Here is a 20,769-nt window from a genome sequence, read left to right as displayed (position 1 = left end):
GCAATTCATGTATATACAGCTTGGCACGGAGATATAGAGAAAATTGGAATGATGGTCGCACATTCTCCCTGCTCCTTGCTTTCCCTTGTTGCTTTCAGTCTACATCGCTGTGTGGAAACACTGGGTCCCCTGCCTGTTTCTAACCTTTAATGGTTTGGCACATTTTGAATTGCTTGCAGTCACCTTATGAGAGTTGAGTGCACAGATTTTCTTTCATTTATTACCTGTCGTACAGAATTACAAAATTATTGTATCAAGTGGATAGCCTCTTTATTCCTTGGCCTACGTGAATATCCCTTCTGTTCTTCCTTCCTCCCTTTTTCCATTCTTACTTTCCTCCCTCCCTCCTTCCTTCCTTTGTTTCTTCCATTTTCATTAGTCATTTGTTGAACACCTATTATGAACCATGTTTTGTTCCAGACACTGGAGAGAGCTTGCTCAAAAAAAAAAAAAAAAAAAGAAAAAGAGATGAGATTGCTGGTCCTTATATTTCTGGAAGGCAAGAAAAGGAGGTCCCAGGAAACATTTAAAAGGAATAAAACATAAACAGGATAGCTACATGTAGTGATAAATTCTCTAATAGCAAATATAAAGGGAAATGTAATAAAGAGTGACTTGGGGTAGGTAAGACACTCAAGAGAGACTTCTGCGTTAAGTTAAAACTATCATAATAAGAAACTAGCTAATCATGCAAGGCTTTAAAATAAGAACATTCCAGGCAAAGGGAACAGCTTATGCTATGATGTGGAAAAAACTTGGCTTGACCAAAAAGTCAGAAAAAAATTCATTAAAAATAGTAAAATCAAACTTGAAAGCAAGAACACACTCATCTTCCCCATGTTAAAAATGGTTAAACAAATAAAAAAATGAGTAATGGCATTCCAAAAAGGATACCGATCATCTGTTTTCTCCAGTCATTTGTTTCAATGATACTGGATGGAACTCAGCTTCGCCCATTAAATATTGAACTAAACGTCTGTGGTACTGTAACCAGACGGCCAGTGTAGTATATCTGACTCTATTACTTTATACCAGCCCTCCATTCCCAACTTTTTAAAATAAGAAAATAACTTTGGAGAATGGTACAGAGGCATGGGTGCCTGCTATAACATAATACCAAAGTCTGAAAATTAGGAACTGGAAGTACATGCATGCACCTGTGTGTCAAGAAGCTGGTGTAAGATTATGTAGAATCCTGCTATTCATAACAAACAACTATATATCTTTCATACTAAACTAGATACATTGTATAATGTCCATACAATGAAATACATTGTGATATGTTTATAGGATAGAATGTGAAAGACCCAAGGAATGCTACAAACAAGAGCATGAATGAAAACCACAAATGTAGAGTTAAGGAAGACAGACATACAAGAATATATAGTATTAAGATTCAATGTATTTAAACTTCAAAAAATAATAAAGCCCAGTATTTTTGGATACATGGTAATGTAGTAAAACTATAAAGGGAGATAGTAGCCATGACCATAAAAGGAAAGGTAGTAGGTGGGGAGAAAGGTAGCTGGAATTGGGCTAGGCTGTTTCGTGATTCTCAGGAGCAGGCGATTATCAGATTTTGATTTAGGTACATTACATGAGTGTTCTGTTTATCAGGGGACAAATCACTGACCTATATTTTATGGTGTACTAATCTATATGTCTATTACATTTTACAATAAAAAATAGTAACTAGCATAGTTCCTGGCCCACACTAAATGTTCCATATATTAAAATGGAAGGCATTATAAGCTCGGAAAATACATTTCTCCTCCTCATCTATGAAAGGATTAAGTGAAATGTTTCCTAAGTGCTTTCCTTTTCTTTTCTTTTCTTTTCTTTTTTTTTTTTTTGAGATGGAGTCTCACTCTGTTGCATAGACTGGAGTGCAGTGGCACAATCTTGGCTCACTGCAACCTCCACTTCCTGGGTTCAGGTGACTCCTGCCTCAGCCTCCAGATTAGCTGGGATTACAGGCATGCACCACCACGCCCAACTAAGTTTTCTATTTTTCATAGAGATGAGGTTTCACCATGTTGGCCAGGCTAGTCTCGAACTCCTAACCTCAAATGATTTACCGGCCTCGGCCTCCCCAAGTGCTGGGATTACAGATGTGAGCCACTGCACCCAGCCTCCTTTTTCCAAAGGAAAAAAAAAAAAACTATTTAAGAAATGGTTTATAGTTGCATCCTGATTCCTGGGTGTTGGGGGAGGAAAGGAAGAAACAATTTAACCTACTGATTCTACTAGTCTACTCTGGACTCAGCTCTCTATTAACATGAAATCCAGATTTATTTTCATCCGAACTAACATTCGGAAATAATAATATTAAGTATTAATGAATGAAAATATTTTTCAACCCCAGAGTAGTTTAAATCTTACTGTATTATATGCTCTATAGGTACTAAATTTCTATTTTGCATTTCATTACATGTATATAATTAACAGATTGATTGCAATAGTTTGAAGTGTGTCCATTTTTTTCCTGCTACTTTAAGATGCCATTCTTGTCTGGTTACCATAGAATCCTTGGAATCTGCATTGCAAGGCACATAGTAAGCAGTCAAGAATATTTGTGGTTGTACTGATTGAAGTCATCCTGTCTTGTGACTCACGCATGGCACGTGTAGAAGTCAAGGTAAAACGAGCTGTTGAAACAGATATACCCAAATTCTCAGTGATAAACAATAGTTTTATTGTCAGGGATCTAGACAGGTGATACTCCATGCAGTTGCTGGTGACGGGGGCTTTGACAAAACTTCTCACTTTTCCCCAGCTTGAGAGGTTACTGATATCCAATGGGCAGAGGGGGAAGAAAGAGACATATGGGAGTATACTGTTCAGAGGATGGGTGCACTAAAATCTCAGAAATCACCACTAAAGAACTTTTCCATGCCTCCAAAAACTGTACTCCAAAAACTATTGATATAAAAGAATGTAAAATAAAAAAAAAAAAGAGAGAGAGAGGCAGTCACATGGGAGATCATACAGAAGATCTTGTAGGCCACGCCTGGAAATGGCATACCTCCCTTCTGCTCATATTTTATGAAGCAAATCCAGTAAGTGGCAACTCTAGATGCAAAGTCCTCTGGGAGATGTAGTCCCTGTCTAATCTGGGCCACTCCTTCTTGAGAGTAGGGTCTCCTAGAAGGTTTTTCTACCATGCAACTCTGGTGGACAGCTGGCTCTCTATGCCATAAGACTATTCAATTAGTTTATTTCTACAGCTCTATACACCACACACACCTGCCTCAGCTACATTATAAGCAGGTGAAAGGAAAGAGATTAGATTCAAGTTTGAGTTTTAAAAGGATTTTACTTTGTCTTCTCAAAGTCACCATTTTAGTGTGGCCAGTGTAGATTACTGCTTTGTGTTTTAAGAAACTACAGAGCGAACAAATATTTAATTCATATTTTTGATCAATTGTGAGGACCTTAATATATTATACACTTAGAGACTTACCAGATCTGTTTATAAATGTCACATAGAAAGAGAGAGTGCTTGCTCAGAGTTTTCGAGAGAATATCTCAAACCATTCAACATTCAAAACAGAGAACAGCTCTGCCGGAAGATTAATCTTCATTCTCACACTGTCCTTGGTAAAATTTGAAATTACAACCTCAATTCCTTGACTCATACCAACAAAGGAATATTTCCAAAGGCTTGCTTCTCTTTCACACCAAAATTTCAGTTTGTTAAAGCAAACAATATCCTCCCTTTTGCAAATGCTTACTGCATTTCAGGCTATTCCTGAACCTTACATTTCTGATCTTTCTTACTAATAGTCAGCTGTTAGACATTTCGGTCATTCAAAAAAGGAGATTTTGAAATTTCTAATTTCATAAAAGACTATCTCAAGGTGCTGAAAGATAACCAAGAACTGGGAATTGTGGAAATTCTTGCTTCTGTGATTTCAAATTAGAGCTCACAATATCTTTGGCATAAGCTACATAAAGAAGAACATCATGGCACTGAGTGATTTAAACATGATAAACAGGTACAGGTGATGTGGTTCTAACCAAATCACTAATGTACTGCAGATCAGACAGAATTAATGAATTTTATGCTGCGGTCTCTATAAATGAGCCAACAAATATGCAGCAAAATTCTGAACTGCAGCCTTGAAATAAAGAGCTTAATGTAATTCAGCGCTTATTGGTTGCCTAGAAACTAACTTGGAAGGGGGTTGGGGAGGGAGGACTAGAAAACATGGAGGGTTCATAGGTTTAATAAGGAAATTATTAACTCTGAACTGCTTGGGGATGTGACAGATATACTCCACAATGCGCTCCTCTCCCAAGAGCTCCATAATATGTTCGAGAGCAAGGTTAGGGGGCACGCAGAAGAGGCTGCTATAGAATGACAGGGCAGTAGTGAAGGCTTTGGGCAAACACCAGCATATACAAACCTCCACAGTTGCTGCAACCCATGATCATCTCAACTTGTTGACCAGCTGCAGCTATGGGTAAAGCTTGCTTATTTGCTTTTCCTAAATTATTTTTTTCTAGAAATATATAGCTTAGGACTTAGTTATTACATGAGACACTTTCCCAATTCATTATATCACTAAGGATATTTTAAAATGTTATTTGGGGCAGGTAGGGGATGGGGAGACAGAAGACAGCTTAATCAATTTTATATTAAGAAAAGTGGGCCAGGTGTGGTGGCTCCTGCCAGTAATCCCAGCACTTTGGAAGGTTGAAGCAGGCAGATCACCTGAGGTCAGGAGTTCGAGACCAGCCTGATTGATATGGTGAAACCCCGTCCTTACTAAAAATACAAAAAAAAAAAAAAATTATCCTGGCATGGTGGCAAGCACCTGTAGTTCCAGATACTCAGGAGGCTGAGACAAGAGAATTGGTTGAACTGGGGAGGTGGAGGTTGCAGTGAGCTGAGATCATACCACTGCACTCTGGCCTAAGGGACAAGAGCAAGACTGTGTCTCAAAAAAAAAAAAAAAAAAAAAGGAGTGAAGGGGCTGAGAAACGGGGCACGGGGCACACGGCACACATATTCAGCAGGAAGCCTTTTGGAAGAGGAGAAATTAACCAGTTTGGATGTTTTAATTGCAAACCACGTGATGTGAAGGGCTCATTGAGACCACTCATGTTACAGTCCCATTGCTAGTTCAACTTCTTTTCTTTATTTGAATATAGAAACCAAGGAGGAGGAGATGATGCCCAGGTGGCAATTCACAAGGTAGCATTTTAGCATTTCCTTTAAAACTTAAATAAATGGCCCTCTCAATTTTAGAGCAGTGCATACACAGGAGGTACTGTGCTTTAGCGTCTCAGCTTCAAAGAGTTGCTTAGGGAGGACATATTTTATCCTAATTATTTTTGACAGGAATTAGGTCAGATTAATTAGTTTAAAATTCAGCTGAACAACAACGTCTTTGCTAATTACTTGAGGGTTCATACATAATTCATTTACAGTAGCAAAAAAAAAAAAAAAAAGGAAAATACTGGGAAAGAATGCTACCTAACACTGACCGCTTTGATGGGCCATTCATAAAAAGAGGACCCTCTGTGACCCAAAAGGTGTGATGAGGAGCACAGAGTTCCGTGAGCATTTTATTAAGTATGAAGATGAATATTTATTTATATAAATATGCATTTTTAGGTAGCTTTATGTTTTTAATTACTTATATTTAAAATAAACATTTATTTATTTATTTATTTGTAAACAGTGTCTCCCTCTGTCGCCCAGGCTGAAAAGCAATGGTGCGATCTCAGCTCACCGTATCCTCTGCCTCCCGGGTTCAAGTGATTCTCCAGCCTCAGTCTCCTGAGTAGCTGAGATTACAGGCGTGCACTACCACACCCAGCTAATTCTTGCATTTTTAGTTGAAATGGGGTTTCGCCATGTTGGCCAGACTGGTCTTGAACTCCTGGCCTCAAGGGATCCACCTGCCTTGGCCCCTCAAAGTGCTGGAATAACCGGCGTGTGCTGAACCTAAATATATTTTTAAAAATACTTTAGAATGTAATGTCAAGGTAAGACAGAGTAAGAGAGTGAGTGATGAGGAAGTGAGTTTTAGAGAGAAGATAGTCCTAGCTCAGTCCCTTACCATAGGCAATGTACATAACTGCTCTGAGGTTTAGAATTTTTTTTGTTATTGCTGTTAAACTAATAATAGCATTTAGCACCTACTTTATGGCCTGTTGTGAGAATTACACGAGATAATGTACGTAAACCTCAGCACCTGACATAGAATAAGTATTTAATGTTTGTTAGTTATTATCGTTTCTATAGTAGTATAGGAAATTAAATAAATGTTTGCCCTACTACCTACACACTTCTAAGCTTGCCCTCAGATTACTTTAAAGTGAATTATACCTTTTGGCTCAGATTGCATTAGAAAGGCTGCTTTAAATTTAGAGTCAATTTTCTACAGGGGGAAAAAAAAGACGGACTAAAATATTTCAGTAGATTAAATATCGACTAATATTAAGCAAAAACCAAAGGTGTTTGGGAGGTCTTGGACAAATATCAAATAGTAGAGTGTAAGTATGCATTATTTGTCCAGTGTCCTACTCAGGGATAAGAAAGCATTTTAAAATCTTTTATTTATGAAGAGAATCCCAAATACAGATTGTGGAATCTCTTGATATTTAAAGGCTTGCTCACAGATTCCTTTTTTTAAAATGTATGAGACAAACAAATATATCTACACTTAGGTTCTGTTAGTCGAAAATTCTGGGCTAAATTATGACTGGATTTGGGGACATATAATCAAGCATCTAGATACATGTAAACTAAAGACAAATTTTGCTGGCAAACAAACTAGTTACAGCCTCTGGCATTAGGACTACTGAGATTTTCTTTTCAAATACTAGACTATATTTACAGCTTAAAATTTGGATGGAATAGGAGCCATTAAAAATGGATGACATTGAAGGAAATAGTAATAATATTTTCCATATGTAAACCCAAGTTGAAAATACAACTGGCAACTCTGTCTGTTCAGTGCAAGTATTTTGATGCTTAACATACATGTTACCATGATTGCTGCTACTTTAATTCCCACATCTCCCTGGCAAAATAATTGAATAGTCAAGAGAATAAATGTCTCTCACAGCATGTGAGGCAAAACCCAGGATGGTTCAGATCACATTTGGCCAAAGAAATGCTTTCTTATTTCTCTTCTAGAACTGTGTGTCTGAACACTATGATGGGCTGTCCAAAGTGTTTTATTAGATGGTTCATCCCCCTAAATACCTGATTTCTGTATTGGAGGCATGCTCTCTTCCCTGGAAACAATTTTCCTTTTAAAGTTATAAAACAGCCATTAAAAGAGGTAACTTAACAACTGCCATCAGAGAATAAATTCTAAACAGTCTGCAGCACTGTTAAGAGAAAAACAAAAGAAGGCCTATGCATTTACTTTACAAGGATAAAATTTCCAATTAACCTTTGGCTATTTCGGGGAGCAAACTTTAGCTATCAATGGGGAAAAGTAAGCAGATGTTAGGGTGGATTGGGAAGGAGAGTGCAACTATCTTGAATTGCTGAATTGCAGACTGCAGTAATCATCAAATTCAGGCCATTTCTGGTCTTACTTTTTCTCTTTGACAAAAGAGCAACAAAAGCTCATTCTAGCCTATATACGTCTCAATTATAAACCAGCTGTAATTGATATTGTCATTTCCATGGGGACTGGCCACACAACAGGTAGTGAACATGGGTGCAGCGAGAAAGATGTGGCTGAAATATTTTCTCCAACACAGACTATCTGAGATCTTTACCTACCTTATAAAAATGTTTTCTGCATTAAATTTTACATACAAGAAGACTTTAGCAAATCTCTTGATATATTGTTACTATAAAATAATGAAGGGCAGTATCATTGTTACTTTTGTGATTTTTATCAATATCAAATAAATTGTCTACAGTACACTGTAGACTGTCAAATAAATTCAGTCAACAGTAGTTCTAAATTCAAAGATGTTTTACTTTTAAATAGAGAGCATAAACACAAGATATAAGCAAATGAGAACAGGTAAAAAAAAAAACAATTTTATAAATAGAATGTCATTGTAGCATTTGACTACTCTTGTGACCACTTTTACTATCGTAAAATAGGAACACTTACTTTTTCTTGAATGCTAACTCTAGGTTTAACTGTGTTAGGTGTTTTACCTATGAAATTTCATTGAATCATTGCAGTATAACTAAGCCTGGTGTTATCATAATCCTCATTGTAGAGTTACAGAAACAACTGAGCTTACTACATGAAGTTCAGTAACTTTGCTCAAGTCCCCCAGCAGGTGATGCTTAAACACATGAGAGTAGGTGTCCATATCTCTGGTAGATATGACTAGTAGACTGATACTTGTGAACTACTGCACCGCACTATACACTTTCTAAATTTGTTTGAGCATATCCACTGTTTAGTCTTTGCAAGAAAAGATGGAGGTAGGGTGACAGAGGGTGTGAAGGAAAGAGTAGATTGCTCGGAAGTTTGGCCCCATGGATTTAGGTTGACAGCACAGCAGTCTAGACCACCACTAGGGGGCAGACTGGTGCTAATTCATATTTCCATCATTTCTGGCCTAACCATAATGTACAGAACCCAAAGCAGCACCTTACTTTGCTCCCCAATATCCAAAAGGGCACAGTTCTGTTTCCTTCAGGATAATTAAATGAATGCAGTTATAAAGGCAAGTGAATATGTGCTTATTAGGGCAGAGATGAAAGAGCGTGAATGTAAAATGTTGCAGCCACGTTGGAAAAAAGTTGGACCATTTCTGAGAAAGTTCAACCCAAACTTAACATACAACCCAGCAATCAGACTCCTAGATAACTATCCTGGAGCAATGAAAACCTATGCTTAAAGATTTTCATGTGACTATTCATAGCAGTATCATTCACGAATGATGGTCAAAAAGGGGAAGTTATCCAGATGTCCATCTATTGAAGTATGGATATATAAAATGTGCTCTATCCATAAAATGGAATATAAGGCAGCAATATAAAAGTAATAAAGCACTGATACATGTTACAACAGGAGGGAACCTCTCCAACAATACACTAAGCAAACGAACTCTGACACAAAAGAACCCACATGTTGTATGGCTTCTATGAAATGTATAGAATAGGTAAATCTGTAGAGACACACAATGCATGTGTATTTGCCTGGGGCAGAATGTAGGAATGTGGATTAACAGTAAATGGGTGTATGGAATATGGAGCAATGAAAATGCTTTAATACTACATTGTGGCAATGCTTGTATGCTCTGTAATTTTATTAAAAATCATCGAATTGCCAGGCGTGGCACTGTAATCCCAGCACTTTGGGAGGTCAAGGTGGGTGGACCACAAACTCAGGAGTTTGAGACCAGCCTGGTCAATATAGTGAAACCCCATCTCTACTACAAATACCAAAAAATTAGCCAGACGTGGTGGCACATGCCTGTAATCCCAGCTACTTGGGAGGCTGAGGCAGGAGAATTGCTTGAACTCGGGAGACGGAGGTTGCAGTGAGCCAAGACGGCACCACTGCCCTCCAGCCTGGGTGACAAAGTGAGACTCCGTCTCAAAAAAAAAAAAAAAAAAAAATTGAATTGTATACTTTAAACAGATGAATTTTATAATATGTAGATTATACTTCAATGAATCTGTTTACAAAAACTTTAAAATGAAATTAGGGATGGAACGCTTCAGGTATGAGATAGCACATTCACTCGAGTCGTTTCTCTACTAAAAACATCTCACCCTTCAGTCCACATTCTGCTGCAGTGACTTCCTGCCCTTCTAGTCCCAACTTCTTTTATAACATTTTGCCTCTGCTTCTTGTCTCTTTATCCTCATCTCATATTCAACCCTCAGCCCACTGCAATCTGGCTTCAGCCCACATAATTCTACCAAAATTGTTCTTGCCAACTTTGTGATGACCTCCTTTTTGTTACATCCAGTGGGTGTTTTTAGCCTTTATCTTTACTTTCTCTCTCAGCACTCTGACCCTGTTCACCACTCTTGTACCCACTATTTTCTTACAGAATTTGTAACGTTTTATTCTCCTGGTTTTCCTTCAATACCTCTGCTTGTTTTTTTGCAGTCTTCTTTCTGGGTTCCTTTTTCTTTGTCCATCGCTTACATTCCGATACTACTCAGGACACTATGCAAGATCCTCTTCTCATTATATTTCAGAGCGGTGTCACAACATCATCTCTACCAGAACCATTGGGTGAGGCTCTGGTTTTCAACAAGGCAGATTTGGGAACTACATTCTACACCTACTCAATGAAACACTCTGGAGTTGGTACCCAGGATTTTGAATTTTATTGGGTTTCCTGGGTAATTAATCTGACCCCAAAGTTTGAGAATCATTCCTTTATATATCATCCCTGAGTAAGATTATCTACTCCCATATGTTTAATTACCATCTGCTTGCTGACAACCTCAAAGTTTGTATCTCTAGCTCAGATCTTGTTCCTGAAAAGGACTTTGTTCATAATCCATATGCATAAATTTCTGCTAGCCATCTCACTTGAAGTCTTACAGAAGGAAAACCTTACTATGCCACCAAATGATCTCATTACTTTCACTTGCCATATTTAGTGTATGTTTCCTAGTTCAGTTGAGGAATCAACCATCACTGTTACAGATCTCACGAATCTAGTTAGCTTCCTTAACCCTTGATCCTCACCCTCCTTTACATCCAATCTGAAGCACTCTCAATTTAATCTTCTAAAAATATGATGATTCCAGCTACTTGTCTCCATCCCCACTTACAGGTATTCTAGTTGAGGCCAATAGTATCTGTCACCTAGAACCACTATAGCTGACTCCAAATGAGTTTCTCAGCCTCTGTCTTTGCTGCTCTCATTTGTCTATCATCCTCTATTTGTACTGAAATGATTTTTTTGAAATGTGAACCTAACTAGGCTGCTTTCTTATTTAAAACATTTCTGTAGAATTCCAATCTTCTTAGAAGAAAGGTCAAATTCTTTAACTTGATAAAAAGGAACTTCCATGATGACACCCCGGCTTACCACTCCAGATTTATTATTCCCAATCTCCGTGTCATCTTTTCAGGAATTCTAACTTCTAGTTTCATTGAACTCTTACTTCTTTAAAGAATGCCAACTCTTGTTATTACCTCTATACATTTGTATATAACGCTTACTGAGATGAAGTATTCTGTTCCATCTCTTTGGCTGATTTTTACTGATTTGTCAGATATTACCTTCCATGTTACCTTCCCTGGAAATTCTCCGACCCTCTGAGTTCAAATAAGAGGACTCCGCAATATGCAATTGTAATACACTATGTTGACCCCAGCATAGGACTATTACACTGCATGTTAAGTTTTCAGTTTTAAGAGTTTACTGAACTCTTCTTCCACTGGACTACAGGCTTAATGGGGGCTGGACCCAAGTGACCAGAACATGGATTTTGCCAATATAAACCTATTGAATTATTCAACAGGGGAATGATTTTTTTTTTTTTTTGTAAACCACAATCTAAAAAAAGTGTTATAGTCACATATGTTTAACTTCCACATAATTGAAATTATAATAAAGACTAAAACATTTTGTGGTAGGTTTTTGGATGACACTATGGATATCATTTTAAAACACTATTTGAATGTTTCATATAGAATAAATACAAATATATCAACATTTGGGGGAAAAGTATTAGAGAGTGTTAGCATCCTCAAAGCTAACTCAGTATAAACCATACCAAATTATATTAAAAAAATATTTTCACTTATTTGGATACAGAAAATAATGCTATAAGTTTTAAACTATTTTATTAGCACCGCAAATTCAATAGCATTCTTATTCAAATAGACATGAAAAAGAGTCTTGTTCAAGGTCTATTTTCCTGTTGATTTACCTTCTGAATGAATGACATTTTTGAAGTTACAATGCAGATTTCCTTATTTAAAACACATTTACCTCCTCAGAAGCCTGTTTTTGACTCTGTATATTTTGAGGTGACCTCTTCACTTATAGTTTCAAGGTGTCTCTACTGAAAATACAAAAATTAGCTGGGCACAGTGGTATGCACCTGTAATCTCAGCTACTTGGGAGGTTGAGGCAGGAGAATCACTTCAACCTGGGAGATGGAGGTTGCAGTGAGCTGAGATCGCACCACTGCACTCCAGCATTGGCGACAGAGTGAGACTCCATCTCAAAAAAAAAAAAAAAACAAGAAAAAAGAAAGTTCATGAAGATCAGTAAAACAGTCAAAGAAAATATAGGAATGAGAAATTCAAGGCAAAATCTGGCCCACTGCCCAGATGATATGGGAATAAACTACTTGTGATGTTTAATGGGAAGCTATAGAGAAGTTAATAGGTTTGTGAACAAATACGCCAAGCTCTCAGCTCGAGGTATGATTTCCCAATTTAAGAAAATTTCTACCCTGAGGGTAGTAATTTTTACCCAGATTTTGTCCAAAGAAACTGCCACTATTTTCTTTTTTTCTTCCTTTTCCTATTTTCCTAATAAAAGTGTTCAGTATTCTTTGGTGGAATTCTGCCCTGCTGTTTGATGTCATGACACTTTCTTGTCATTTGGAGCCACTGGTGCTAACCAGAGCAGTGCAGGATAGATACTAGAAGGTGCATTAGTACATTAGGTTATATCTCATATTCTTATATAACTCACACAATCAGCTACTTAATAGAACTCAGCTTCAAAGTTGTGTAATTTTATTTGTAGCATTTTTAAGTAATATTTTATTTTTAAATGTGATATATGCTCATTAAGAATGCACACTAACAATTAGTCACACATCGCTGTAACTGAAAACAAAAATTATTTGGAATAACTTCAGACAGGCCTGATAACCAGAAATATTCATAATGTTGGAGTCCTTCTCAGCTACTTAACAACTGGGGTGATAATTTCGGGTCTCCTCACCCTGGTCCACTCCTTTCCCAAACACTCAAATATTCACTTGATCATCTTCGTTTGCCCTAAAACTCTCTGATACAAGAATACAATATTGTTTTGCAAGCAGAAATACAATTTGGAAAATGAAAATGAGAAAGGAACATTCTTGGTTGTAATTTTCTTAGAGCAGAATGACATTTCAGCTCCAAGAAGAAGCATCATTTTCTTAGAAACGACACAGGTCTAGAGAAATACTGTGACTTGCCTAAGGTTGCACAGACCTAGAATCCATGATCCCGGCTAGATATCTTCAACTTCAGTCTTATTTCCACTGTATTGATTATTTGATTCTATTTTCTAGTTCATTAGTTTGTACAATGTGATTCACTAATAACTACAGCAGGGTTTACCTAATAAAGTTAGTGAATTACTCTAGACACTCATGAAGTACCTGCAATGGGAAGCCTCTGTAAAGAACTTTTAAAAAAAGTAATCCTGCTTTATTCTCACAACAACAAAGAAGGGAATCGTAGGCATTACCCACATTTTAAAGGACACAAGGTATTTTTATTCCTATTGATGCATTATTTAAGTTTCCGTAGTTAGAAAATGAAGGACTTCAGATAGGAATCTCACATGTATGCCTCAAGAACTTGAAAACCTTAGTCTTTTTTTTGATACTCACTCATGACTTAATCAACTTTTTCTTTGCATTGGATTCACAATTTGTGTTTCTATATTTAGTCTGTTTTCTCAGAATTTAGCTTTTTACTAGAGGAGCAGACTACAAAAAGGACCCCTATTCTTTACTCCTTCCTTTGCCCTCTGCAATGTAACATTGGAGTTTCTTCTATCAAGAAGTGAGATCCCTTTGTTGACTGCTTTTTGTTTTGTTTTTGAGACACAGTCTCACTCTTTTTGCCCAGGCTGGAGTGCAGTGGCGTGATCTCGGCTTACTACATCCTCCGCCTCCCGGGTTCAAGCAATTCTCCTGCCTCAGCCTCCAGAGAAGCCGGGATTACAGGCGCCTGCCACCATGCCTGGATACTTTTTTGTATTTTTAGTAGAGGCGGATATTTTAGTATTCCCCATGTTGGCCAGGCTGGTCTCCAACTCCTGACCTCAGGTGGTCCACCTGCCTTGGCCTCCCAAAGTGCTGGGATAACAGGTGTGAGCCATCGTGACTGTTGTATTTGGACTAGTTTTGTGACTTGCTTGGCCAATGTAATGCAACAAAAGCTAGTTAGCACATAGGAAAGCAAAGATGCAACCAACAGGGTGGGAGAAAATATTTGCAAACTATTCAACTGAGAAGGGGTTAATAGCCAGAATATATAAGAAATTCAAACATCTCAATAGAAAAAAAAAAAAAAGTCAACAAATAATCTGATTTAAAGATGGGCTAAAGATCTCAATAGACATTTCTCAAAAGAAGACATACAAATTGCCAACATCAATAATCATCTAAAAATTGCAATTCAAAACCACAATGAGGTATCATCTCACCCCAGTTAAAATGTCTTTTATCAAAAAGACAAAAAATAATGGATTCCAGTAAGGGTGCAGAGAAAGAGGAATGCTTGCACACTGTGGATGGGAATATAACTTAGTATAGTCACTATGGAAAAGAATATAGAGGTTTATCAAAAAACTAAAAATAAAACTATCATATGATCCCAAATAAAGGAGATATATACCCAAAAGAAAGAAAAATCAGTACATCAAAGAAATATCAGCACTCCCATGTTCACTGTAGCACTAGTCACAATAGTGAAGACATGGAATCAACCTAAGTGTTCATCAGTGGATGAATGGATAATGAAAATGTGGTCTATATACACATTGTAATATTATTCTGCCGTAAATAATAAAATCCTGTCATTTGCAAGAACATGGGTGGAACTGGAGGACATTATGTTAAGTGAAATTAGCAAGGCAAAGAGAGACAAATATTTCATGTTCTTATTTATATGTGCACGCTAAATAATTTATCTCATGGATGTAGAGGGTAGAATGATGGTTCCCTCACAAAATTGGAATTACTCCATAATCTCCCTGTTAACCTACTTTTTCAATTTACCAACATACTTAGACTTAAAAAATCAATAGGTGTAGGCTCTCTTTGTGGTATTAATAGTTATGAAGTACTCATTTAAAGGATTTTACCACAGCACATTTAAAACATTTAACTAATTATTTTTCCTTGATGCTTATGTGGTTACCAACTGCTCACTACGTTAAGCATCATGGCAAGAAACATCTTTGTACAGTTATCTCTTTCTCAGATCGTTTCCTTAAGAAAGATGTTGAATGTTTAGTCAAAGGGTATACTGAAATCAGTGATACATATTGCATGATTATCATCTGAAAATGAAATATCAATTAACATCTGTATCAACATTGCTCTCTTGAAAACGTTGTGAAGGCAGAAGACTGAAAATATGTATTAGGACTTCCTTGCATTGCTCTAAAGAAACTGTAAGACACTGGGTAAATTATAAGTGAAGAAGTTTAATTGGCTCACAGTTTTGCAGGATGTATCAGAAGCATAGCAGCATCTGCTTCTGGGGAGATCTCAGGAAGTTTCTAATCATGGCAGAACGCAAATGGGGAGCAGGCTCATCACATGGTGAGAATGGGAGCCAGAGTGAGAGAGAATGGCGGGGGCAGTGCCACACACTTTTAAACAAACAGGTCTTAGGAGAACTAATCATCATGAGAACAGCACCAAGGGGATGGTGCTAAACTCTTCATGAGAAATCCACCCCTATGATCCAACAACCTCCCACCAGGCTCCATCTCCAAAATTGGGAATTACAATTCAACATGAGTGTTGAACAGGGACAAAAATATGAACTACTTCAACCATATAGACTAGGATTGTTTTCCTGTATACACTGAATATAGTATAATGGTAATTTCCCATTCATCCATATTGGAAATTGTCAAATGACCATCTTTTACCTTTGCATATTTTCTACTGAATTATCTTAAATATTTGTTATCATTTGTAAAAGTGCTTTATATAGTAAAGATATCCCCCATTGTCTATATATTGTCAGACAGGTTACAACCCATATAAGCTTTTAACAATACCTCAAAGCAAATTTAATTGTATATGTATTCTATCTTCTCGTATCCTCTGTATTTATCACAGTTATTACCGTATATTTTAAATCATTTGGGTTTTATCATTTTTGACCAAATACTTGAATTGTCTAGAGCATGATGGCACTGAGGCCAAAGTAGTAGAAGCTGGCTATGATTTTCAAAGGTTTTAGAGTAAATTCCTTAGACAAACATGCAAAGACAATCTTGTGTCCCTGGGAGAAACAATTATGGCTAAGAACAATTAAGTCCACTGGTAGAAAGATACATTATTGCATAAGTCTTTATTCTCCAAATGGGTCAGTGTTATCTTGGCATACAAATTATGTCACATTATTAATGAAAACCAGCAAAGAAAATGTTTTTAAGGCTATCAAATTGCTGAACGTCAGAGGTCAAACTAAAATGTATTAGAAGCTGTCAAAAACATGTTATTTCCATGATCATAGACATGTTTCAATCACACTGAAAAATTATTAGAACAAATTGCAGAGTTTTTAACCTAAAAGGACTCTGGAACTTTAAAAAAACAAAACAAAACAAAACAAAACAAAACCTTCTTTAAAAAGAAACCTGCATATTGAATTCTGTCACTCTTCTTGTTTAAGAAGCATTAAGCCTTTTAAAAAACCATGGTAATGAGAAGTAGTTCTGTCATCTGTGGCAAGTTTATGTATAAATTTTGTATACCAGCAAATCTGAATACATCTGCTATTAAAAGCACAAGTGTGCCCCCTTCTGAATAAATGAAATATTGAGTCCTATATTTGCACTTCAAATAACCAACTCCCTCCTTTCTGGACAAAACTGAATAAACAAATTTGGGCAAATTTTAACAGAGAGTTTTAAGAGCACTCTTTTCTACAAACATTTATGATTGGCAAAATTCTAAAGGAATATTCAGATGAAATCTGCTACGTCCTTTCATATGTGTTTGGTTGTTTTCACAGTTGGAATCCACTAAAATAAGTCACCCGGGAAAAAATTCTGATCTTATTCTAGATAAAGAATGAAAAGCCAGGAAGCTACATAACCCAAGGTTGAGTGGAAAGAGTTGGGTAGAGAGTGGGCAACTGTTTTGGAAACCAAAACAGTGTTAAAGATGTCAGAAAAATGTGAAGTGATATTCCATTAAGACAGTTCAAAGATGTTTTTAAAGACGGTAGCTACGTAAGTTAAGTATCTTGTGTTGACTTAAGTCTGACTTTGTTCTCTTAGTTCTATGGCTGAGACAAGTCCCAGAGTGATTAAGTAGGTTTTGGGAAATTATTTAATGACTAAGCCATATTTTTATACCTTCATTCAAGTGCTCTATCTACCAGAAAACATAATGATCCACATGAACTATTCTGGTATATTAATACATGTTTAATAGATTACCTCTATAAAACTATTTATTTCAATCCAAATTCTTCTCTTATTTCTCCTTCTGTAAATTCAGACCCAAAAACAATTTTTGACCAAAATATGGCACCATATTTGATACACTTCTCTTGGGTAGTGTGACACTTGACTATTTTAAAGCATCATGGAAATCAAATGTGGATGATGAAGATGATTATGACAACAGCAATTGTTATCAAAGTGAAAGTGCACTTTGTCATCACATTATTAAAGGTTGACAGTTAAATGATAGCTTAAATCATAGTTAAATGATATCCTAAGTCATCCGATAAATAGGAATTAACTTCTAACCAAGTTCTCCAATTTATAATCAGAGAACGTCGTGCTTTGTCTCATATTTGCCGCTTTGGTGGCAAAAATAATTTGCCTCATTTTAAACACAAAGGCCAACTGATTAAACCTATAGCTACTATTGCTAGTTTTAGTGGGATTGGTGGCTAAATAAGTTACTTTCTAAAATTCTATAAATGTAATACATTAGAAAACTAAATATTTATACAAATTTCATCAATCTCTGCCTTTGTTTACTAATGTATAGAAATTTCTAATTTCTATATCTAATTTCTATACATTAGAAAACAAAGGCAGAGATTGATGAAATTTGTATAAATATTTAGGATTTTCCTCTCTTTAGCAAACCCATTCACTTCGTGGCCATTCGATTTAGCTCAGATCTATTTTTTCACATGGTATTTAAAACTCATATCCTCTAAGAATGAAGTAAATTATTCTTATTTTCTACATATTTCCAGTGCATTTCCAGAAATCACTAACTTCTGACATTATCAGAACTTTGGATGAAATAAACACAGGCTTTTGGATGAAGTAAATATTGTCTATCACCAGTTAAAATTCTTTTCCAATACTATTCTTTAATGATTCTATAAAGATTCTACACAGAATCTTTCCAACACTATTACTCAATACATTCTCCAGAATACTGTGTTAATATACTTACAAAGTGTTGAATCTTTAAATTGCTGTTCTCAATGGATAAAACTGACTGATAAAAGCACATTTATAAATGTCAGTTGCCATATGGTTTACACTTTTGCTAATGATCAATCACAAGATTAAATCAATCATTGGACAAATACTGTTATAAAACTGTGAAATGTTTACGCCAACTCTCTTCTTCTCTCCCCAAGTAACATCACTAATTTGTGCCTATATTTACGAACATTTAACCCATACCTCCTTTCCTGCTGTAAGATTCAAATTTACCAATTGCATTTAGAGTGACCACCTATTACTTGGCCAACGTATTCATTTGAAAAGAACATTTATTGAATCAGCATATATAAAATCTCTTTGATTTAATTAATAGGCATTGTGTATTCCTTGCCAAAAATATGTTCTCAACTAAAATATACCCTATGATCATCAACTCACAGAGTTGTTGCTGATTATTCATAATTGTGCAATGAACTATCTTGTAGAATAAACAACCTCGATAGTTCTTATTTTGAAAAACTTCAAAACGTTCAGACTAGTAATTACATTGAATAATAGCTTAATTTAAATTGTAAAAGACCTCTAGTGGATTGTTTATTTCATTTACACTGTGTGATATGTTTTATACAGAAAGAAGTTATACATACTCATGAATCAATATGTACAATGAAGAATATTGAAAACAAATGGGTTTTATTCTACTTTTTTAAAAACTGTTGAAATTGAGCCCAGCCTTCCCCCTGCCACTTGTTGCAACTTCCATACTTCATACGTACACCACCTCTTTCCTTGACCCTTGAAAGATATCATGTGTTTTTCACCTGAGAATGATGTAAATTATGAACACTCTGATATTTACATTTTGTCAGAAGGTTTTGTTTATGTATTTATCTTGTGAATTGCTGATGTATTATCAGTATGGCATCCAATTGTCTTTCTTAACTGTGAATCACTTTTCAGTTGTGAATTTGTTATCTGTAAATCACAAACTATCCTTGTTGCCTGGGCTTAAATAAAAAGCCCAAGATGCATACCTGACTGATCACTATATTCCATCCCCTACACTACAGAGCTTGATTCAAGAATGGACACCAACTAAAACTAGTCCAGTCTCAATAGGGTATTGCAAATTAAAACAACAATGAGATACCACTACACACTTATTAGAACGGTACAATCCCAAACACTGACAAGGACAAGTGCTGGCCAGGATGTGAAGTAACAGCAACTCATTCATTTACATAGAAATGAAAAAAGGTATGGCCATTTTTGGCGACAGTCTTGCAGATCCTTAAGAAGCTAAACATAGAATTACCATATGATCCAACAATTACTCTTGTTGGTACTTCTCCAAATGATTTGAAAACGTATGTCCACACAAACCTGCACACACGCATTTCCAGTGACTTTATTCATAATTGCCCAAACTTGGAAGCATTCAGGATATCCTTCAATAGGTGAATGAAAAAACAAACTGGTATATCCATGCAATAAAATAATACCAGTGTAATAACAGTGATAAAAACAAGCAAGCAAGCCCTCAAGCCATACGGAAAGGAACTTTAAGTACCTATTGCTAGGTGAAAGAAGCCAATCTGTGAAGATGACACACTGCATGATTCCAACTATATGACATTCAGGGAAAAGGAAAACTCGAGAGACAGTAAAAACATCACTAGTGGCCAGGACTTTGGCAGGAGGGAGGAAATGCTGAACAGGTGGAGCACAGAAATTTTGGAACAATATTCTGTATGATACTGTAATGGTGAATAAATGATATTACATATTTGTCAAAACACATACAAACTCTACAACACAGAAGGTGAGCTCTAATATAAACTATGGGCTTTAGTTTATCATGCTATATCAATACTGGTTCATCAGTTGTAACAAATGTACCACATCAGTGCAAGATGTTAATAGGGAAAACTGTGTATGGAGGGGTTGAGAATCTTTGGGAGCTGTCAGTATTCACTGCTCAATTTTTCAAAAAACCTAAAAGGGCTCTAAAAATAAAGTCTATTAATTAAAAAACAACTGGTTGAATGAATCATAGTTCCAAAAATTCTGTTGGTGTTACTTGGAAAGAAAATCACAGGAAAGACTTCTCAGGGACTATCACATGAAGAAAGCCTGCCCATAAATAAAGATAAATTGAGGGTGAATAACAGGAAAAGAGTGAGAAACAGAAATCGAATCTTGCATATTCTCTTCCCTCTGAAGGGAAACCGTGCTTGAATCCAGTACTACCTCTAAGCCTTTCAATGTACAGCTACCTGTAAGTCAACAGAATGCCTTTAGGTCAGAATGAGTTGGGTTTTCTGCAACCAAAGGACTCCACTCCTGAATAATACAGTTCTATAAGTACAGATAAATATTGCAGTGCTAGTTTTATTTTTTTTTTTATAATTTATTTAATTTTCCAAGTTGATGGAGATGGAGTGCTAGTTTTAA

The 20,769-nt window shown here is 36.2% G+C and overlaps 1 long non-coding RNA gene across 2 annotated transcripts in view; it reads left to right on the top strand.

The window, feature by feature from the left end:
- The first annotated feature begins 2,577 nt into the window (after positions 1-2,577).
- LOC107128968 (uncharacterized) overlaps positions 2,578-20,769 on the top strand; it is a 165,450-nt gene continuing 147,258 nt past the window's right edge. For both annotated transcript variants that reach the window (XR_001488858.3, XR_001488859.3), the window contains exons 1-2: positions 2,578-2,638; positions 16,908-16,996. This is a non-coding gene — a long non-coding RNA (uncharacterized lncRNA). The remainder of the gene's footprint in view (positions 2,639-16,907; positions 16,997-20,769) is intronic.

Source organism: Macaca fascicularis, chromosome 2 (genome assembly GCF_037993035.2).
Source record: "Macaca fascicularis isolate 582-1 chromosome 2, T2T-MFA8v1.1".
NCBI lineage: Eukaryota > Metazoa > Chordata > Mammalia > Primates > Cercopithecidae > Macaca > Macaca fascicularis.
This window is presented reverse-complemented; position numbering and strand designations above follow the sequence as displayed.